This window comes from Chenopodium album, chromosome 11 (assembly GCF_948465745.1).
Source record: "Chenopodium album chromosome 11, dcCheAlbu1.1, whole genome shotgun sequence".
NCBI classification, from domain to species: domain Eukaryota; kingdom Viridiplantae; phylum Streptophyta; class Magnoliopsida; order Caryophyllales; family Amaranthaceae; genus Chenopodium; species Chenopodium album.
Window position 1 is genome coordinate 6,560,153 of NC_137844.1, and position 9,323 is coordinate 6,569,475.

The window sequence follows — 9,323 nt, forward strand, 5'->3', positions numbered from 1 at the left end:
CTCTCTCCTCACCCATTTTCTGCATTTTCTTTCTCTGCACCCATTTTCAGAATTTTATAATCCAAAATTTTCAACAAACTTTGCGACAAATTATCCAAAAAAGTTGTTCAATTGCTACATAATTCAACAAATCAAGGTCGAAATTCAAAGGAATAAGTGATTTTGTTCATATTTAATTCAAAAAGAGTATAAACCCTAATTTTTATAATTTATTGTTGCAATTGTGTTACAGGAACATTTACTATTTTTAGTTTTAAAACTAGTAATTTGAACAAGTACATTTTGAATTTTGAGTATGAAGTATTTCATTTTTTTTTTCATTGCAGTATGAAGGAAATAGCTTCAGAAAAGAACATCAAAAAAAAATTTGGAGAAAAGTAAGCATTAATTAAATTAGTTCGTAGTGGTTTTTTTTAAAAAAAAAATTTATAAATGTTCATTTTCATTTTGATAAATGTTCATTTATATATTAGTATACAATCATTCACATGTAAATAAATGATTAATACAAATATTTATTTATATATTACTACATAGTCATTGTAAAAATCTCCTATTGTAGATCAAAAACTTTTAAAAGATATTAAAACTTATGGTATAGATGTTAACATTTCTACAATTCCGAGGTAATATATGAACATATACTGAATTATAAATGTTCATTTGTATATTTGAATCTATTTGAGTTTATATTTGACTTTATATGCCAAAATAAAAAATGTTCATTTTTATGATACGTTATGCACATTTATGAAATGCATAAATATTCATTCATGTGAGTTGAGAAACTGACTTATGCATACTATGAAATCTTTTGATCATATGAAATTCATAATTTTCATTTATATATATAGTAATGCAAATCAATATAAGTATTATACTATAATCTTAGCAATTTTTATTGAAGAACTAATAAATTATATCTGTACATTCTTCAGTTTTGTTTGCAGAGCGAAGGAAACCGTTTCAGAGAAGAGAAACAAAGATTATAGTTCGTAGTTATTTTTTTTTATTATTATTATTATTTCTTCAATTTTTTTTTATTTTTATGAATGTTCATTTTCATTTTGTTAAATGTTCATTTATATGTTAGTATAACGTCATTCACATTTTAATAGATGATAAATGTTAATTTACGTATTGATAAATGTTCATTTTCATTATATATAAATGTTAATTTACGTATTGATAAATGTTCATTTTCGTTCTTATTCATGATCAACAAGTAAATGCATTAATTTTAAAATGAATATGTGCATATACTTAAAAGTTCATTTTTATACTACTAATTAAAGCACCTAATTATATACTGAATTAGTTATTTTAACAAATTTAATAAGGAATTTCAATAAGAGTGTGTGCTATGTTGTAGTTTTCATGGAAATGATTCTTACAATTACAATAAGGAGTGTGTGCTACCTTCAAAAATTTTCAATAACAAGTACAAAATTATAAATTTATACATTTTTCATCTATAATAATGCTCCTTAATTAAATGTTCATTTATAAATAATTGTATGTTCATTTACAACTATTAATAAAATTTGTTCAGTTTTGAAATATTATATGTGCAAAATGACGTCACTTGGGGAGGGGGGTGTAGGTAGCAGAAGCTACACCGGGGTGTAGTGTAAAATTTTCACTTTTTCATGTGTTTGATTAACGCTTTCCGTAAAAAAAAAAAAAGCTTCCCGTTAATTATTCAAGGGTTTTTATGTTGATTTTAATGTGTTTGGCATGTTAAAAGTTGAACAATAATTGCTCAAATTGAAATTATATTGAGACTGGATTGAATTGGATATATTTTTTGAATTCATATAAATAAATGATTTATGTTTATTTGTTATAGGAGATAATCCTCTATCTCACTCACTCGCTATGATTGATTATAACTTTATAAGTATGGCAATCGATTGGTATGTGAAACAAAAACCCTTAAGGGAGGGCGTTTGATTCGCAAACTGGTATGAGGTTCAAAATTTGAAATCAAGAATGAAACCGTAGTGGTGAGGGTTAGGAACTTTATTCTTAATACTACCTCCAATTTTTTTTAGTTGCAACTTTGGGGTATTATTTGTGAGATATAAAATATTCCAAAGTTGCAACTAAAAAAAATTGGAGGTAGTATCATATGTTTGGTGTGATTATAGAATGTAGTTTTTTATTTTATAAGTTCATTTGATATCTAAAAGTATGGGAATTAGCCAAACCCACCTTTTCCCTAGGTTTTCAAACCCCATATTTTAGGAGGCTTGAGATATAGATTTGCAACTCTTAAAATCATAAATCAAACATAAGGTATGAATTTAAATCATTCTAAACTCTTACCTTATACCTTAAGTATGTGAACCAAAAACCCCCCGAATGTTAAGAATTATAAAATAGTTTATCTTGACATAATTTCTACAATGAATGAAGCTGAGTAATTGAATGTCTATAGTACTCACTTGAGTTTTTTTTTTTTTTTTTAGACAGGTGGAGAAAGGAGGGCAGCCCTCCATATTAACCATACTTCCTACAGTGGGTAGCTAAGAGATGAGCTTTAGTCACCATACTTCTATCTACCTTAATACATACTGTCTTTTTAACGCCTCTTGACGAATATCTTTGACTATTTGTTTCAGCTCCTCCTCAGCCTTATCTGGATTCTTTATAGCTTCTACCATTCGTGCTGAATCTGTTTTAATTAAAAGGTTCTCAGCCTCCACATGTGCATGCTGCAAAGCTTCCAGGATAGCTAATCCCTCTGCCTGAGTTGGGGTTGCAGCAAACACTCTCTTGCTCCCTTGTATATGCTGCAGGTTAAGATTTTCTGTTGTCCAAGCAATTGCTGTTATTACTACATACTTTACTATAAAACTATTAATGTGAATATAGTTGTGAAATTAATTTGTACAACTTCATTACTACGTTTACATCTGGTTGAAACAGTGAGCACTGGTGCTCTAGCTTATTTGTCAATTGGCTTTTGGTTTTTAGATGTGGTCAAACAACCACAATACATGATTTGTTTGTCAATTGACTTTTTCTATGGCGTTTGGTTTTTTAATATGGTAAACTGTCAAAATATATGTTTGATATTTGGCTTTTTTGTTGGCCTAAAAAGCTAGTTTTTCCACCTAAAGCCGGTAAGACTATCTTTTTTGTATTGGTTGTTGGCCTTTTATACTTATAATTACATTTTTACTCCAAGAACTTAGTTATAATGAGAACCAAGGCTAAAATAAGAACTAGGAACTGATCTAAGCCCTTAGATCATGTTAATCAGACGGCTCACATGCTTCCCGTGTCATTAATGGCATTTTTGTAATATTTTAACTTTATAAAGTAGTTTCTAGTTTCATTTCTCAAAAGTAAATGAAAATTTAGTAAAAGTAAATGAAATCAGTCTTAAAGTAAATGAAATTGCCTTAAAAGTTAAAAAAGTGGAAAAAAGTTTGAAAACAGCGAAATTACGAGAATGTCATTAATGAAAGCGGGTGCAATGTGAGCCATGAGATGGAGTGCGATCAATGGCTGAGATTAGTTCCTAGTTCCTATTATTCACCTTGGTTCTCACATGACCTCAATTCTTTACTCCAATAACCAACTTTACCAAACATATTTATTTAAAAGCCAGCATTCAACCAATGTAAAAAGGCAATACAAACAGTTGGTCAAATCAGCCAAGATAGACAAACTAGTAGCCAATTGCCAAACAAGCTAAGCCCATTGTTCGGTTATTTGGCTTTTTTTTTATTGGCTAAAAAGTCAATTTTTTGCCAAAAAGCTAGTAAGACTATCGTGTTGGCAATTGACTGTTCTCTTCAGCTTAATTTCAGTTCAGTTCAGTTCAATTTCTGATTTTTTTTTCTCTTATAATCAATTCAGGGCATGTTTACTTCAGCTTAATTTCAGTTCAGTTCAGTTCATTTTAGCTCCAATCAGTTCAATTCAACTCCTAATTTCCTTCTCTCATAAAATATTCATTTCAACTCAATTCATTTTAAATTTCTATCCATTATATCCCAAGATGGGAACACTTAATTCATGAAGACGTTGTGCTTAGGCCTCTCTGGGGGATTCCCTTCTCTCCTCCACCTCCTTAACAGACTTTCCGCATTACCAAGCTCACTTCATTAAGTCTTTCTCTAATAAATATAGGAGTGTTTATAGCTATTACCAACTACAGAAACGGAAAAAAAAGGAGCTAACCGACTAACATTAACGGTTAGGCGAAAGACGGTTATGTAAGCCAAACTTAACGACAAATCTGTTTTCTAGTTTCTTTATTTTATTTAAAAATCGTTCTTGCTCGAATGGAAGGCTAGGTAAGACACATATATACGAATAAAAACTATATAAGTTTCCTAATGTTATATTAAGACTCTTATTGTAACTCTATAAATTTTTATTAATGCAAATTATATAGATCAAGGTGTTCACATTATTATTGTAAAAATTATAAGTTTATACATTTCTTTTTCATTTTTGTTGTAGTACGTACTTCTGTAGAGACAATCCTATAATTATTGCATTTGGTGTAGAGTATATATATCCAATTACATTTAGATATATCCAATTACATTTAGATAATTTAACAAACATGCCCTTAATTTTTTTTTTCTTTTTACGAGAGAAAACCAGCACGCAGAAGAAACCAAATAACCAAAGATAAATCAATATATCATGCCAATGAGAAAAAATATGACAAACTTTTAAATAAATCGGATATATAATAAAATATTGTACATCCGTCATATAGAATTAGGAGAAATAAGACTCGGAACATAATTTACCACACGATTTTTAGGGACGGCTCTATTACCATAAGGTTTAGAGTATCTACCGTGAACATGAATATACTTACCTTTACCTATACGTCCATCAAATATAAGCAAATTTCCCATTATTCCCTTACCTCTGCATCTTATTTTCAAAGATTATAACTTTACCATTACCGGTAACTTTTAGCATGTCATAGTTCCATAGATTTCCTTCTTCAATTCTATACTTGATATTCCAAGAATCGCGCTTATCATCATCCAACACCCGCATCTCAACAACATATTGGTGACGGTAATTAGAAGCTTCATCATATAGCCGACAAACATACAGTTTATTGTCTTGTGTAACCCCAATATGTGTTTGTTGGGCGTGCCCCGGTTCCTCTTCTTGATAAACAAGAAGTGTATCTCTTATGGCATTTTTGTAATTAAAATGCATTGGGAATTGTAAAGTAATGCTGTTTGGGCTAGGTCCATTGTCCTAAGCCCATTGACCTGGAATTACGAAAATACCCCTCCATTATCCAGCCCATCATTAGTCAGCACCAAGTACGGATTTACCCCTAATCCATCCAATTAAGTACAACTTCTGCCACCTGAAAGTACATCTATAAATAGCTCTCCAATCATTAGCAATGGTAACTTTTTCCTAATTCTCTAATTCTCTCTCTACTTTCTCTCTCTACTTTCTCTCTCTAAAGTACGATCGCTGACTTAAGCATCGGAGGGGCTTTCCCGGGTCACACCCCCGGGGTAGTTAACCTTCTCTCTTTTGCAGGCCTAGCTCTCGGACAGCAAGGCATAGCGGAGGGAATTCGGACGTTACTAGGACTTTGCCTTAAGACATCTTGACATTATTACCGTAACTCCCAGGAATACTCTAAGACTCCCAGGAGCAACTCTGTTTTCCAGAAACAGGTGGCGCCGTCTGTGGGGATAAGTAACAAAAAGTCATGGTGAACACTAGGCGTCCCCGTAGTACATACCAAGATGCTACTAGGCGAGCTCCTATTCTCTCGGCTAGGCATGCTCATGTAGTCGAGGAGATAATACCCCAGGCTCGCAGTGACCCCGTCGGGGAAGTGACTAGCCCCCAGGTGGTCACCCGCCGAGACTTGGATCAGCTGGCTCTCCAAATCAACAAGAACTTGGAAGAAAGCCTCAGGGCACTTGTCAACCCGGGCGGGGGGCAAGGCGGGTTAGGGAACGCTCAACAGCTTAACCCCCAACCTCATGTCTCCCAGCTCCATCAAGCCTCCTCCCGTCCCAGGCATCAGGAGTCTCACCGCTCCCAGCCAAGACAGTCTCCCAACTCCCGGCGGGGGTCAAAGCAACCCACCCAGCCGAGAGATGCTAGAGAAATAATCAATGACCGAAGGCTTAGGGAAGGAACTTTGGATGCCCGTCAGATAATCAACTCAAGGAGGGATAATTCTAAGGAAGAAGAGGATGTACCCCCGAGAGGTCGAACAAGAGTTCACTCTCACCGTGGTTCCACCAGATATCGAGATAACACAGCTAACTCAGCTACTTCAAGGCAAAGAAGGACTTCTCCTAGGCCTACATCTTTACCAAGAAGAAGCCTAGAGCGCTCTCCACTTCCCAGGACAGGAAGACTTGGGATTGTCAAGAATATCACCCCCTTCAGTGAGGAGATCATGAACACACCCATTCCACCTAAAGTCAAAATCCCCACGTTGGACCCATATGATGGGAAGACAGACCCGAAGGACCATCTGAACGCTTACAAAGCACAGATGGGAGTCCAAACGGGATGTGAGGCCTCATGGTGTAGATTCTTCCCCACTACACTCAAGGGTATAGCCCAGGCCTGGTTTAATAACCTTACCCCTGGGAGCATTAAAACATTTGACATGCTGGCTACTCAATTCACAAAACACTTCATTGCTGGGAGTAGACAAACGAAGACCAGCGTGCACTTGATGACTGTCAAGCAGGGAGAGAATGAAAGTCTGAAGGATTATATCAAGAGGTTCAACACTGAGTCCCAGCTTATCCCCGATCTCCAAGATAATGTTGCCTTCACAGCCCTTCTCTTCGGGCTCAAGTCCAATAAGCTGAAGTTTGAACTTGTGCATGATAAAGTCAGTACCTTCTCTGAAGCTATGGAAAGAGCTGAAAGGATCATTGAAGCTAGTGAGGTGTGCAAGGCACCCTTGGCTAACAACAAGGGGAAGAGAAAGCAAGAAGACAACTATCCTGAGAACAGGAATAGGAGGCCAAGAAGGGTTGAGAGTGATGATGAAGGGCTCAAGTACAATGCTGATAGGCGTGAGATCTATTTGGACATAAAGAACAAGGCTATCCTCCCCAAGCCTAATCCAATGAATACACCAATGGAGCAAAGGAACAAGAAGCTTTGGTGTGAATACCATAGGGAGTGTGGTCATGTCACCCGGAATTGCAGAGAACTCAAGAAAGCCTTAGATAAGCTAGCAGAAGAAGGGAAGCTTAATCGTTACTTGAAAGACCCTCCGAAAGACAAGCAAAGGAGTAAGGCTTCAAGGGTCGTGAATGAGGCCCACAGCTCAGCCGATACCAACATATCTATCCATGTCATAGCCGGGGGATATGCCTCCGGGGGCTTATCTAATAGAGCACGCAAAGGACATTTGCGATCGCTAGGGGAAGCTATCTATGATATTGACACCCCTTCGTCTACCCCGAAGGACCCTCTCATGGTCTTCGGGGGGGATTCGGCAAAGAGGATTCAGAGGCCCCATGATGACCCACTGGTGATCAGCATGAAGGTGGCAAATGCCAAGGTCAGGAAAGTGTTGGTGGATAGTGGGAGTTCAGCTGACATAATCACTTGGAATTGCCTCGTGCAAATGCGTTTTGGCAAAGGAGATCTCTCACCCCTTGACAAGCCCTTAGTAGGTTTTGGGGGAAACCATGTCTACCCTTTGGGTACAATCAGGCTCCCAATCCGCCTAGGGGAGAAGAGGAAAGGGAGAAGCTTCGTATTCACATTCTTAGTTGTGGACACCCCTCTGCCATACAACATGATCATAGGCCGACCCCTGCTCAACGAGGTTAAGGCGGCAATCTCAACTTATCACCTACTCCTTCAGTTTGAGACCGATGATGGCTCAGTAGGGAAGATATATGGAGATCAGTTTGAGGGACGAAAATGCTATGTAGATAGCCTGAGGCAGCATGAAGGCTTAGACAATCAAGAAGACAAGGGGGCTAAGCGAAAGGCAATGGATATAGATGACCCTCAGCTCCCCATAATGAACATATACATGGCTGAAAATCCCAAGCTCTATGGTAGGCCTAAACCTATCGAAGAGGATGAAAGCATACCCTTGGGAGATGATCCCGCTCGGACTGTGAGAGTGGGAAAGAACTTAGACCCCCAGCTCAGGGAGAGTATCATTCAAGTACTTAGAGAGTACAAAGACATCTTCGCTTTTACAGCAGATGAAATGCCGGGCATAGATCCCGGGGTAATGACACATGAGTTGAACATAAAGGAGGGCTACAAGCCTATCAAGCAAAAACTCCGGCATGCTGGGCCGGAGAGAAACAAAGCTGCAGCTGCTGAGGTGAAGAAGCTTCTCGAAGCGGGTTTCATTCGAGAATGCCAGTACACCGAGTGGTTATCTAATGTTGTGCTTGTTAGGAAGCCAAATGGCTCTTGGCGTATGTGTGTGGATTTTACGGATTTGAACAAGGCCTGCCCTAAGGATGATCATCCTTTACCCAAGATTGATAGGTTGGTGGATTCGACCGCTGGTCACGCCCTCCTAAGCTTCATGGATGCCAATGCTGGGTATCATCAGATACCAATGTCTGAAAAAGATCAAGCTCGCACGGCCTTCATCACTAGTCAAGGGGTCTATTGTTATAATGTGATGCCATTTGGTTTGAAGAATGCTGGGGCTACGTATCAGCGCTTAATGAATAAAATCTTTGAAGGACAGCTAGGCCGGAATGTGGAGGCCTATGTTGATGACATGATCGTTAAAAGCAAACAAAGCTCAGACCATATAGCAGACCTAAGGGAAACATTCACTACCCTTAGAAAATACAAGATGAAGCTTAATCCCAGCAAGTGTGTCTTCGGGGTACAAGGAGGAAAGTGCCTGGGATTTATGGTAGATCAGCGGGGTATTGATGCTAACCCGGAGAAGATTCAAGCAATTCTTGATATGGAATCCCCCCGGAATGTTAAAGAAGTGCAACGCCTTACAGGCTGCCTAGCTGCCCTAGGACGATTCCTATCCCGATCAGCCGATAAGAGTTTATCATTCTTCAAGGCCCTTAAGAGGCCCAAGTTCTTATGGGATGAGGAGGCTGAGAAAGCCTTCCAGCAATTGAAGGAACATCTCACCAACATCCCGAAGCTCGTTAGTCCCCTACCTGGGGAAACATTGTTTGTGTACTTGGCCATATCAGATTATGCCTTGAGTGCGGTTCTTGTTGCTGAGAGAGCAGAAGGCCAAGTACCCGTCTATTTTGTCAGCCATGCTCTGAGGGGGGCTGAGTCAAGGTACACCCTTATTGAAAAGGTGGTGTATGCACTAGTAA